Here is a 14,192-nt window from a genome sequence, read left to right on the forward strand (position 1 = left end):
GCTGAAGCGTCTCTGAGTAGTAGCACCTGTAAGGTCTTTATTTGTTGTTGGGTTTGTAGTTGACGCTTGCCTTATGCAATACTGGTGTTCATCTTGCTTTCCAAGTAACATTGTAATTTGACTTTTTAGTTTCCCCTTGTGGAAGGTATCCTAAACACTGCAGAAAAACCTAGCTGTACTTTTTCCTCTTCAGTATAATATGTGTAAAAATTTCACAATTCATAGATAGGGGGAAGTTTGAAATTCTGAAGAGAAAAAAAAACCACATGGGAGGCATATTTTCCTCTAAAAGTCTTAAAGTTTAAAAAGAAATAATGGGGGTTGGCATTGTGGCATAGCGGGTTAAGCTGCCACCTACAATGCCGGCACCTCATATGGGCACCAGTTTGAGTCTTGGCTGCTCCATTTCCAATCCAGCTTCCTGTGAATGCACCTGGGAAAGCAGTAGAAGATGACCCAAGTGCTTGGGCCCCTGCACCCATGTGAGAGATCGGAGAAAGCTCCTGGATCCTGGCTTTGGCCTGGCCCAGCCCCGGTTGTTGCAGACATTTAGGGAGTGAACCGGCAGATGGAAGATTCTCTCTCTTTCTCTCTCTCTCTCTCTCAAATAAATAAATAAATGTTTTTTAAAAATTTAATTTAATTTAATTTAATTTAAAAATAAATAATGAAATGTAATTAGACTCTGAAAAGGGAGGCAAAGCTAGGAATCAGTTGTAGAGAGGGCTTGTTTGTTGCTTTGCTGTAGCAACTTAGTGATGGCACCTCACCACTTGCTTCTTCATTTGAAAAATTGGGTTAATGGTGCTAGCCTATGGGCTAAACCCTCCCAAATGATAAGAGGATAGAGAGCCTAATTTTTTTAAATTTGATAGATAGAGTTAGACAGTGAGAGAGAGAGACAGAGAGAAAGGTCTTCCTTCCGTTGGTTCACCCTCCAAATGGTCGCCACAGCCAGCGCACTGTGCCGATCCAAAGCCAGGAGCCAGGTGCTTCCTCTTGGTCTCCCATGCAGGTGCAGGAGCCCAAGCACTTGGGCCATCCTCCACTGCCCTCCTGGGCCACAGCAGAGAGCTGGAGTGGAAGAGGAGCAATCGGGACTAGAACCCTGTGCTCATATGGGATGCAGGCAATGCAGGTGAAGGATTAACCAAGCGAGCCACGGCACTGGCCCCAAGAACCTAATTTTAACATTTAGGTAGAAACCTAAATGAAAGCAAACATAATGAGCATTATTCTTTTTAAGTTTCTTTTTTTAAAAGATTTATTTATTTGAAAGGCAGAGTTACACACAGAGAGAGAAGGAGAGAGAGAGAGAGAGAAAGGTCTTCCATCCGCTGGTTCACTCCCCAAATGGCCGCAATGGCCAGAGCTGCGCCGATCCAAAGTCAGGAGCCAGGAGCTTCCTCTGAGCCTCCCATGGGGGTGTAGGGGCCAAGGACTTGAGACATCTTCTAGGGCTTTCCCAGGCCACAGCAGAGAGCTGGATTGGAAATGGAGCCGCCAGGACTCGAACTGACGCCCACATGGGATGCTGGCACTGCAGGCGGTGGCTTTGCCCACTATGTCCCAGTGCCAGCCTCAAGACATGCCACTTTAAATTTTAAAATAATATTAAGGAGCTGGCACTGTGGCGCAGCGGGTTAAAGCCCTGGCCTGAAGCACTGGCATCCCATGTGGGCGCCGGTTCTAGTCTCGGCTGCTCCTCTTCTGATCCAGCTCTCTCTCTAACTCTTTCAAATAAATAAAATAAATCTTTAAAAAAATATATTAAGCCTTATAGAAAAAAATGGGGTTTTTGCTGTTTTCTTTGTTTAACCTGAAAAAGAAAGAGCTAGAAAGACAGACATAGTGAAAATATAGCTGTTATGGAGGATAAGAGGCAAATCTCCCCCACAGGAGAACCCCAAACAATGTGGGAATGGTCTGCTCCAGAGAACAGAAGGAGACTCCCCGCTGCTAACTGCAGGTTGCACTTGGTGTTTCCAAAGAGCACACCACAGGAGGAGGGGAGACAGTGCATTCAGAGGACAAACACTGCCTCAGTCCCGAGGTCAAGGTCAACATCAACAGTCACAGGATGAGAGGAAAGGAGAACTACACACCGCTGGTGAGAATGTAAATTAGCAAAACTGCTATGGAAAGCACTATGGAGACTCCTCAAACAAAATGAACACAGAATTACCATATGATCCAGCAATCCAATAATAAAATAAATAAATTACAATGCTCACAACCATATCAGAATATCTGGGTTCAAGTCTCAGCTCCAACTCAGAATTCTAGCTTCCTACTAATGAAAACCTTGGGAAGCAGCAGCTGGTGGCTCAAGTACTTGTGTCTCTGACATCCATGTGGAGTTCCTGGCTCTTGGTTCCAGCCTCTGAGCCAGCCCCAGCCATTGTGGGCATCTGGGGAGTGAATTAGTACATAAGAAATCAGCCTCTCTTCCTCTCTCATTCCCTCCCTCCCTCTCTCTCTCTCTCTCTCTCTCTCTCTCTCTCTCTTTCTCTCTCTCTCTCTCTGAATTTTATTATTTTTTTTTTGACAGGCAGAGTGGACAGTGAGAGAGAGACAGAGAGAAAGGTCTTCCTTTTGCCGTTGGTTCACCCTCCAATGGCCGCCGCGGTAGGCGCGCTGCAGCCGGCGCACCGCCACCGCGCTGATCCGATGGCAGGAGCCAGGTGCTTCTCTTGGTCTCCCATGGGGTGCAGGGCCCAAGCACTTGAGCCATCCTCCACTGCACTCCCTGGCCACAGCAGAGAGCTGGCCTGGAAGAGGGGCAACCAGGACAGAATCCAGCGCCCCGACCGGGACTAGAACCCGGTGTGCCGGCGCCACAAGGCGAAGGATTAGCCTAGTGAGCCGCGGCGCCGGCCCTGAATTGTATTATTTTTTAATTTAAAAAATGTATCCTTAGGATTTGCATTTGGCACAGCAGTTAAGACATAATTTGGTTGCGATGCCACATCTCATATTGGAGTGTCTAGATTCAAACCCCAGCTCCATTTCTTGCTAATGCACAGCAGCAAGTGATGGCTCAAATAGTTAAGTCAGTGTCAATCCATGGGAGACCTGGATTGAGTTCTGAGCTGCTGGCTTCAGCCTGGCCCAGCCCTGGCTGTTTGGCTGTTGTAGGCATTTGGGAAGTGAATCATGGGAAGGAATATTCTCTCCCTTTTTTCTCTCTCTCTCTCAAATAAAATGAAAGAAAACATTTTTAAAACCATAATCGGGGCCGGTGCTGTGGCGCAGCGAGTTAATGCCTGGCCTGAAGCCCAGCATCCCATGGGGACACCAGTTCAAGACCCAGCTGCTCCACTTCGGATCCGGCTCTCTGTTATGGCCTGAGAAAGCAGTGGAAGATGGCCCAAGTCCTTGGGCCCCTGCACCTGCATGGGAGACCCGGAAGAAGCTCCTGGCTCCTAGCTTCAGATCAGCTCAGCTCCAGCCTTTGTGGCCATTTGGGAAGAGAACCAGTGGATAGAAGACCTCTCTCTCTGTCTCTCTGTAACTCTGACTTTCAAATAAATAAATAAATCTTTAAATAAATAAATAAATAAAGATAATGCAGCAACTAGCAGGGAAAATAGCTGGAAGAGTTTTTTGTTTTTGTTTTTTAAGAATGGCTATATCTGGTGAGTAATGTATATGTTCTGTTTTTAACCATGCTGATGTATGTTTTGATAAAATTTTAAATTTAATACTTAAAAATCTCTTCCTCGGAGATGCACTTCCTAAGCTCCTATATGTAAATGGGTTCTCCATTGTTTTTTTTTTTTTCCATTCCACTACACTGTTTTATCCTAGTGCATTTTTTTTATTTTTTTTATTAAACTTTTATTTAATGAATATAAATTTCCAAAGTATAGCTTATGGGTTACAATGGCTTCCCCCCTCCCATAACTTCCCTCCCGCCCGCAACCCTCCCCTTTCCCGCTCCCTTTCCCCTTCCATTCATGTAAAGATTCATTTTCAATTCTCTTTGTATACAGAAGATCAGTTTAGTATATATTAGGTAAAGATTTCAACATTTTGCCCATATAGCAACATCAAGTGAAAAAACTACCATTGGATTACTAATTATAGCATTAAATAGCAATGTACAGCACATTAAAGACAGAGATCCTACATAATTTTTTTTTCAAATTAATTAATTTTCTATGCCATTTCCATTTTAACACCAGGTTGGTTTTTTTTTTTTTTTTTCATTTCCAATTCTCTTTATATACAGAAGATCACTTCAGTATATAATTAGCAAAGACCTCATCAGTCTGCGCCCACACAGAAACGCAAAGTATAAAAATACTGTTTCAGTACCAGTCATAGCATCACTTGGCTTTAGACGACACATTAGGGACAGATGCCACATGGGGTGTAAGTACACAGTGACTCCTGTTGCTGACTTAACAATTTGACACTCCTGTTCATGGCGTCAGTAATCTCCCTAGGCTCTAGTCATGAGTTGCCAGGGCTATGGAAGCCTTTAGAGTTCGCTGACTTTGATCTTATTCCGATAGGGTCATAGTCAAAGTGGAAGTTCTCTCCTCCCTTCGGAGAAGGGTACCTCCTTCTTTGATGGCCCCGTTCTTTCCACTGGGATCTCACTCACAGAGATCATTCATTTAGGTCTTTTTTTTTTTTTTTTCCCCATGATATCTTGGCTTTCCATGCCTGCTATACTCTCATGGGCTCTTCAGCCAGATCTGAATGCCTTGAGGGCTGATTCTGAGGCCAGAGTGTTGTTTAGGACATCTGCCATCCTATGAGTCTGCTGTGTATCCCACTTCCCATGTTGGATCTTTCTCTCCCTTTTTGATTCTATCAGTATTAGCAGACACTAGTCTTGTTTGTGTGATCTCTTTGACTCTTAGACCTATCAGAGCTATCAATTGTGAGCTGAAATTGATCACTTGGACTAGTGCGATGGCATTGGTACATGCCATCTTGATGGGATTGTGTTGGAATCCCCTGGCACATTTCTAACTCCACCATTTGCGGCCAGTCCGATTGAGCATGTTCCAAATTGTTCATCTCCTCCCTCTCTTTTTCCACTCTTAGATTTAACAGGGATCACTTTTCAGTTAAAATTTAAACACCTAAGAATAATTGTGTGTTAATTACTGAGTTCAACCAATAGTACTAGAACAACAACAACAACAACAAATACTAAAAAGGATAAAGTATTACATTGTACATCTAAAGTCAGGACAGGAGCTGATCAGTTCATTGTTGCTTATAGTGTCCATTTCACTTAACAGGTTTCCCCTTTGGCGCTCAGTTGTCACCGATCAGGGAAAACAAATGATATTTTTCTCTTTGGGACTGGCTTAATTCACTCAGCATGATGTTTTCCAGATTGCTCCATCTTGTTGCAAATGACTGGGTTTCGTTGTTTCTTACTGCTGTATAGTATTCTATGGAGTACATGTCCCATAATTTCTTTATCCAGTCTACTGTTGATGGGCATTTGGGTTGGTTCCAGGTCTTAGCTATTGTGAATTGAGCTGCAATAAACATTAATGTGCAGATGGCTTTTTTATTTGCCAAATTAATTTCCTTTGGGTAAATTCCAAGGAGTGGGATGGCTGGGTTGTATGGTAGGGTTATGTTCAGGTTTCTGAGGAATCTCCAGACAGACTTCCATAGTGGCTTAACCAGTTTGCATTCCCACCAACAGTGGGTTAGCGTCCCTTTTCCCCCACATCCTCTCCAGCATCTGTTGTTGGTAGATTTCTGAATGTGAGCCATTCTCACCGGGGTGAGATGGAACCTCATTGTGGTTTTGATTTGCATTTCTCTGATTGCTAGTGATCTTGAACATTTTTTCATGTGTCTGTTGGCCATTTGGATTTCCTCTTTCGAAAAATGTCTATTGAGGTCCTTGGCCCATCTCTTAAGTGGGTTGTTTGTTTTGTTGTTGTGGATTTTCTTGATTTCTTTGTAGATTCTGGTTATCAATCCTTTATCTGTAGTATAGTTTGCGAATATTTTTTCCCATTCTGTTGGTTGCCTCTTCACTTTCCTGACTGTTTCTTTTGAAGTACAGAAACTTCTCAATTTGATGCAATCCCAAATGTTAATTTTGGTTTTGACTGCCTGTGCTGTTGGAGTATTTTCCAGGAAGTCTTTGCCTGTGCCTATATCTTGCAGGGTTTCGCCAATGCTCTCTAATAATTTGATGGTTTCGGGTCGTAGATTTAAGTCTTTAATCCATGTTGAGTGAATTTTTGTGTAAGGTGATAGGTATGGGTCTTGCTTCAAGCTTCTGCATGTGGAAATCCAATTTTCCCAGCACCATTTATTGAATAGACTGTCCTTATTCCAGGGATTAGATTTGGATCTTTGGTCAAATATAAGTTGGCTGTAGATGTTTGGATTGATTTCTGGTGTTTCTATTCTGTTCCATTGGTCTATCCATCTGTTTCTGTACCAGTACCATGCTGTTTTGATAACAACTGCCCTGTAGTATGTCCTGAAATCAGGTATTGTGATGCCTCCGGCTTTGTTTTTGTTGTACAGGATTGCTTTGGCTATTCGAGGTCTTCTGTGTCTCCATATGAATTTCAGCATCATTTTTTCCAGATCTGAGAAGAAGGTCTTCAGGATCTTAATGGGTATTGCATTGAATGTATAAATTGCTTTTGGGAGAATAGACATTTTGATGATATTGATTCTTCCAATCCATGAGCATGGAAGATTTCTCCATTTTTTGGTATCCTCTTCTATTTCTTTCTGTAAGGTTTTGTAGTTTTCATCGTAGAGATCTTTAACGTCTTTGGTTAAGTTTATTCCAAGGTATTTGATTGTTTTTGTAGCTATTGTGAATGGGATTGATTTTAGAAGTTCTTCCTCAGCCGTGGCATTGCCTGTGTATACAAAGGCTGTTGATTTTTGTGCATTGATTTTATATCCTGCTACTTTGCCAAACTCTTCGATGAGTTCCAGCAGTCTCTTAGTAGAGTTCTTTGGGTCCCCTAAATAAAGAATCATATCATCTGGGTTCTCCATTGCTATTCTCTTTCTCCAGACTATGTCTTCATCAAGGTACTTGCTTCAATGTTATTGTTTTAAAATTTTATTTGAGAGGGAGGGAGGGAGGGAGGGAGGGAGGGAGAGAAAGAGAGAGAGAGAGAGAGAGAGAGATCCTATCTGCTGGTTCATTCTCCAAATGCCCTCAACAGCCATTTGGGCTATGCCAGGTCGAAGCTGGTATCTGGAAACTCAATCCAGGTCTCCATGTGGGTGTCAGGAACATAATTATTTGTGCCATCAGCCACTGCCTCCCAGAGTTTGCATTCATACCCTATCAGTATCCATATTCATGGCATTTGACATCCATTTACATGACTATAATCAAGTCTGCATTGTGGCACAGCAAGTTAAGCTGCCACTGGTACACTGGCTTCCATATCAGAGTGCTGATTTCAGTCCTGGCTCCTCCATTTCTGATCCAGCTGTCTGCTAATGTGCCTTGGAGGCAGCAAATGATGGTCCAAATACTTGGGCTACTGCCACCCTTGTGAGAGACCTGGATGGAGTTCCTGGCTCCTGGCTTTGGCCTGGACCAGCCCTAGTTGTTACAACCATTTGGGGAATGAACCAGCAGATGGAAGATCTCTTTCTTTCTCTGTCTCTCCCCCTGTCTGTGTCACTCTGCCTTTCAAATAAATAAATCTTAAAATAAAAAAAAAAAAAGACAGCCAAAGGATGGACATCTGGTACAGTGGTTAAGTTGCTGCTTGTGACTCCTGCATCCCGTATTAGAGTGTCTGGTTCCAGTCTGAATCCTCCATTTCCAATCCAGCTTCCTGCTAATGCACACCCTGGGAAGCAGCAGATGATGCTCAAATATGTGAGTCCCTGCCACCCATGTTGGAGACCTGGACTAAGTTCTGGGCTCCTGGCTCTGGCTTGGCCCACCCCTGGCTGCTATGGGCATTTGGGGAGTGGACCAATGGATGGAAGAGCTCTCTTCTGTCTGCTTTTCTGTCTCTCTCAGCCTTTCAAATAAAATGAAAACAAATAAATAAGTCTTTTTAAAAAGACAGCCAATAGTGTCTGTTGATAAGGATGTGAAGAAATTGCAATCTTCATACGCTGCAGGTGGGAATGGAAAACAGTGCAGCTGCTTCTGTAAGCAGTTTGGCAGCTCTTCAAAATTAAACATAGAGCAAACATACACCCTTGCAGTTCCATGCCTGCACAAGTAGCCAAGAGAAGCAAAAACAGATGAAAACATGCACAGAATGTCTATAGCGGTTTTATTCATACTAACCAAAAACCTGGAATGACCCAAACACCCATCAGCTGATAAATGAATAAATCAAATGTGGAATGTCCACACAGAGGAATATTCATTGGGAATAAGAATGAACTAATGGTGCACACTACAACATGGATACACCTTGAGAACATCACAGTTAAGCAAAAGAAGCCAGTCGCAAAAGGCCACATTTGTAGGATCTCATTTATATTAAATATCCAGAATAGGTGAATATCTATAGAGACAGAAAATAAATTAGGGCTGGGAAATGGAGCAGGGACAGAAATGAGGAGTGGTTGCTTCCTATTTTCCTGTAAGGGGGGAAGAAAAATATTCTAAAACTAGATTTGGGGAATGGTTATAAACCCTTAGGAATATACTAAAAACATTTGACTGTACATTTTAAATGTGTAAATTGTGTAGTGTGTGGATTACTTCTCAATATATCTGTTTAAAAAGATAGTCCCCTGACCCAATCAGCTATTGGTGAGGACGTGGGATGGTGGGTGGTATGACAGGAAGGGGTGGGCTAAGCGCAAGCTAAACAGAACCAACCCAGTGTGCTTGGGTCTGTTCTCAGAAAAGAGGGGATCACCATGAGTTTGGAAGTGGCCCCAAGCAGTAGCCTTCCATTCTAACATAATGCAACCCTGAAACCTTGGGAGCTAGTCATGAACTTATGCAAGTGCCCGAGACTATTATTATCACTCACAGAACAGGGTATTCAACCATATTTACTTTCAACCATGGCTTGGCTTAGAAATAATCGAATTTTCCACAGCCTATAGCTAAATGCAATTTCGAATTATTTTTTGGCTGTTCATATAAATCCCAAGTAAATCTGTGGAGTTTCTTCTCCTAGTACGAAAGGAATGAATAAAAGTAATTGTCATGTCTGATTTACCTAGGATTTTGTTAAGCAGCCAAAAGTAAATATTGCAAATAGTTGTCAGCTATGCAAGTTTGAACAGGTGTTTGCCTAAACGGGGGGCTATATGTCTCTACATTCAGGAATGATTGAATCAAAGCAGATGGCTGCTCTATCCCATCATACTGATCTCCTTACAGTTAAGGGTACTCAATTTTAACTGTCTTGTTTTGTTTTTCTTTTTATTTTTTTAATTACTTATTTGAAATGCAGACTGACAGAGATGGGGAAGAAAGAGAGAAGAGAGTGAGAGAGAGACAGTGAGAGAGAAATCTCTTCCATTCTCTTGTTCACTCCCCAAATGGCCACAGTGGCTGGGGCTGGTCCAGGCCAAAGCCAGGAGCCAGAAACTCCATATGAGTCTCCCAAACGGATGGCATCTTCTGCTGCTTTCCCAGGTGCATTAGCAGAGAGCTGGATCAGAGGTGGAGCAGCTGGGACAGCAACCAGTACTCAGATATGGGATGCCAGCATCGCAGAGGGTGGCTTAACCTACTGTACCACAACACCCGTCCGTAAGCTTTCATTACAAATGGCCTCAGATTAATTTCATATGTAAGTGGCATAAAGTATAAACAGCTAAGTGAGAAATGGGTAAGTAAATGAGTGAATCCAAGTTTACTCCAGATAAAGTAAAGCACCGGATGAAGATGTCATTCCTAAATTAAAGCATGAGAAGGTGATTTTTCAGAGCAAGATCTGTTAGGCTCTGAGGCCAGCAACAAAACCTCTATTAACCAAGCAAGTTTAGGGGCTGGGAGGAGGGCACAATCATTTAAATAACATTTTCAAAGGGCCCATGGTGAGATTATAAGATTGCATTCATAGCCTTGGCCAGACTTCCAAGATATTAAACATCTGTATGAAATGCTTTCTTCTCAACTCTGCACCTTTGCTAAGCAGAAATGTTGGCTGTACATCAACACCAAGATGTCTCTGGGGCCCTGGCAATTTTCCTGAGTCAGTCTGAAGTTCCCTGAGCCAGGGAATTCCACTGGGAAAGTGAGAACGGACCCTAACGCCCCATCTCTGCTTTCCTCCCGGCAACTGCCTAAAGCATTACAGAGCGCTGGGAGCATCTCACCAGGCTCTCCGGACCTGCTCCTTTGGAAGAACAAGCCCCAGAAGACAGCTGTGAGCACAGACCCATGTTTGCGGTCACACTCACGCCTTTCACATTTACCTCATGCCTGGGCTGTTAGCTCCTGGGCGATTTCCTCCAATTGGGGGCTAAAGGGAGATGGAGTGGTAGGGAGAAGGCAGAGTCAGCTTTGGCACAGCTGCTGGCTTGGAGAAGTAGAGGCCCAGGAGCAAAGACCAAAGCAATATCTCTGGGAGCAAAGACAAGTTCCTGGCTTACAGAGAACAAGGAGACAGGTACCTCAGTCCTACAACCATAAGGAAGTGGATCCTGCCACCAGCTGAATGAGCTTGGAAATGGAGTGTTCCCAGAGTGCCCCCATGAGAACCCAGGTGACCCCTTATTTTCCAAGAATGCCAGAGCAGAAAAGCCAGCTGAGTCAGTCCTACAGACTTCTGACTTACTGAGATAATTTGTGTTGGGTCAAGCTCTATGTTCGTGGTAATTTGTTACAGCAGCAATAGAAAATTAACACAGACAGTCAGCATGTACTGAGCACCAGAAAACAGACACCATGACAAACATTTTGATAGGTACCACCTCGCTCAACCCCCACAACTTGCATTACCCCAGTTTCAAAGTTGAAGAGTGAGACTTAGTCACAGATCCAAGTCAAGTCACCCAACTGGTCCTGCCCAGCAAAGCCAGCATAGGAACCTACACATCTCCACAGGACTTCAGACCTCTTGACCAATGCTATCCAATGACCAATTGCTGCCATTCAATAACAATAAGTATAAATGATCCGACTTGTAAACACAAACGTTCTTGTGAATTCATATATGTATGTCCATAAAAATTTTCTAAGGGGAAGATGTGTGGCACAGTCACCACCTGGGATGCACACATCCCATATCAGAGTTCTGGCTTAAGCCTCGGCTACTCTCCTTCCAATCCAGCTTCCTGCCAAGTCACACCTTAGGAGCTTGCAGATGATGGTTCAAGTTCTTGGGAGACCTGGATGAAGTTGTGGGCTTCCAGTTTCAGGAGAGTGAACAAGTGAATAGAAATCTCTCTCTCTCTCTCTCTCTCTCTGCCTCTCCCCCCCCCCATGTTCATAGTGATATTTTCGTGTTTTTATTAAAGAGTTATTTATTTGAAAGGCAGAGTGACAAGGAGAAAGGGAGAGATGGAGAGAGTTCTTCCATCCATAGGTTCCCTCCCCAAATGGCCGCAACAAATGAATCTGGGCCAGGCTGAAGCCAGGAGCCAGGGACTCCATCCTGGCCTCCCACATGGGTGGCAGGACCCCAAGTGCTTGAGCCATCATCCACTGCCTTCCCAGGTACACTGGTAGGAAGCTGGATCAGAAAGAGGAGCAGCCAGGATTCAGAACTACACTCCAATATGGGATGCCAGCTTCGCAAGCAGCAGCCTATGGCTGTGCCACAACTCTGGCCCCCATAGCAATAGCTTTGAATAGTAGGAATAGTTACTTGTTCCTTTGCTATAGTTTTTTGTCCAAATGAGTTTATAATGAATATGTATTACTTGCATAAAATATTTATTTTCATTTTTTAATTAGAAGATGAAGATGAGAACTTATCAAGAAGAATCTGATGTGGGCACCCACCATTGTATTCATCTCATACACTCAGGTCTCCAGTTCCAGGCTGCATGTCTGGGCTTTCACTGTGTCCATCCCTCTCAGCCTCCCAGGGCCTTCAAGGGAGGTGCAGAACCTGCTCTGGGCTTGCTCAGTCACAGGGATTAGAACAAGAACATATTGGAGGTGGAGGTAGGGGAAGGTGTCATCCTGATTATCCTGCCTGCCACAATCACATTGGCATAAATCATAATTATCCCTGACCTCGATGATCCCAGTGGGCTCCACTCTTGCTTTCCCATGCCTACTCCACTGCAGGTCTCTCCAAGAAGCCAGGGAATTCCACTTAAAATCAAGTGTGATCACATGATCCTCAGCCAACACTCCCCAAAGAAGAAACACCAAAATCCCCAAGGCCATGAGGCGTCTGCAACCTCCCCTACTAAGTGGCCCCCATTTCCCCCCTCCTTACTCAGCACCAGCCACACTGGCCTTCCTGCTGGTCTCCAGCTGTTCTGTACCCACCTGTCATCCCCCACAGGACCTCTGTACTTTCTGTCCCCTCTGCTAGGGACGAACATCCTTTCTCTAGATACCCATAATGCTTAGAGCTCAGGTCTCTACTCAGAGGTCAGTGCCCCAAAGGAATCTTTCCAGACCACATCACCCTATCTAAAATGGCACTGGGTGTGCATTCAGTCTAGCAGTTAAGGTGCTACTTGGGACACTGCTTCCCACGCCGAAATGCCTGGGTTCCCATCCTACTTCTGCAGTTTCAGCTACCTGCTAAGACACATCCTGAGAGGCAGCAGGTGATGGCTCAAGCACTTGGTTTCCTGTCATCCATGCAGGAGGTCCCAGTCCTGGCTTTGGCCTGGACCAGCCCCTGCTGTTGCGGACATTTGGGGAGTGAAGCAGCAGATAGAAGATCTGTCTGTCTCTCTCAGTCTTTCAAATAAGTAAAATAATTTTTAAAAGAATAGCATTCCCTGCCCACTATTCTCTATCTTTTATGGACCAAATGTTTGTGTCCCCCTAAATTCCCATGTTGAAGCTGTAACCCCACAATGTGATGCTTTGTGGCGGTGAGACCTTTGGGGATGGCCTGAGGCCTTCATTATGGGATGGGTGTGCTTATAAGAAGAGATCTGGCAGGCATTTGGTGAAATAGTTAGGGCTCTGCTTGGGATTTCCACATCCCATATGGAGTTCCTGGTTCTAGTTCCAGCTCCCCTTCCAATTGAGCTTCCTGCTAATGCACACCCTGGGAAGGCAGCCGATGATGGGTCAAGTGCATGGGTCCCTGCCACCCGCACAGGAGACCTGGATTCGATTCCTGGCTCCTGGTTTCAGCCTGACCCAGCCCTGGCTGTTGCAAGCCATTTGGTGTATGAGCCAGTGGGTAGAGGATCTCTCTCGGTCTTTCTCTCTGTGCCTCCAGCTCTGTGTGTACATGTGTGTGTATCTGCCTTTCAAATAAAATGAAAACAATGTTTAAATAAGTAAATAATAAAATGTTAAAACATCGGTATTATCTTAAGAAGGAAGAAACCAGAATACCCTGCTTTCAGCTATATGAAAATACAACAGAAAGGTAGTCACCTGCAAACCAGCAAATCGCCAGCCAGCCTCCACATCCGGGGGAAACAAGTACTGTTGTCTAAGCAGCCATGGATCAACTGTGTTACAGCAGCCCGTGCTGACTGAGGCATTAGCCTTACTCGTCTTCTTCTTCCTCAGAACACCATATAATTATGTGTTTAGTATTTCTCTCTTCCCAGAAGAAATCTGGGAGGCCAAGACCTTCATGCTTTGTAATTTTGTTGATTTCTTAATATCTGTATTACTGAGCTTCTCATTAATACTCAATAAATAAATGTTGAGAGAATGAATAAATCTTAATTTTTAAAGATTAATTTATTTATTTGAAAGGAAGAGCAAGAGAGAGAAAGGAAGAAAGCAGAGAGGAGAAATCTTTTCATCTACCTACCTATTTAGTTTCCTAAATGACTGCAACAGCCAGGGCTGGGCCAGGCCAAAGAAAGGAGCCAGGAACTCCATCTGAGTCTCTCCCACATGGGTGACAGGGGCCAAGTATTTGACCATCATCCATTTCCTTCCCAGGTGCATTAGCAGAGAGTTGAAGTGAAGTAAAACAGCCAGAACTCAACTAGGGATCCCATATGGAATCAAGGCAATGCAAGTAGAAGCTTAACCCGCTCTGCCACAATGTCAGCTTGAGTCAAATTTTTATACTCTACAACTGCTAACCAAAAAGAATCATACCATTAGTTCAGAAGAGAGCTTTCCC

This window comes from Lepus europaeus, chromosome 15, assembly GCF_033115175.1.
Source record: "Lepus europaeus isolate LE1 chromosome 15, mLepTim1.pri, whole genome shotgun sequence".
Lineage (NCBI taxonomy): Eukaryota > Metazoa > Chordata > Mammalia > Lagomorpha > Leporidae > Lepus > Lepus europaeus.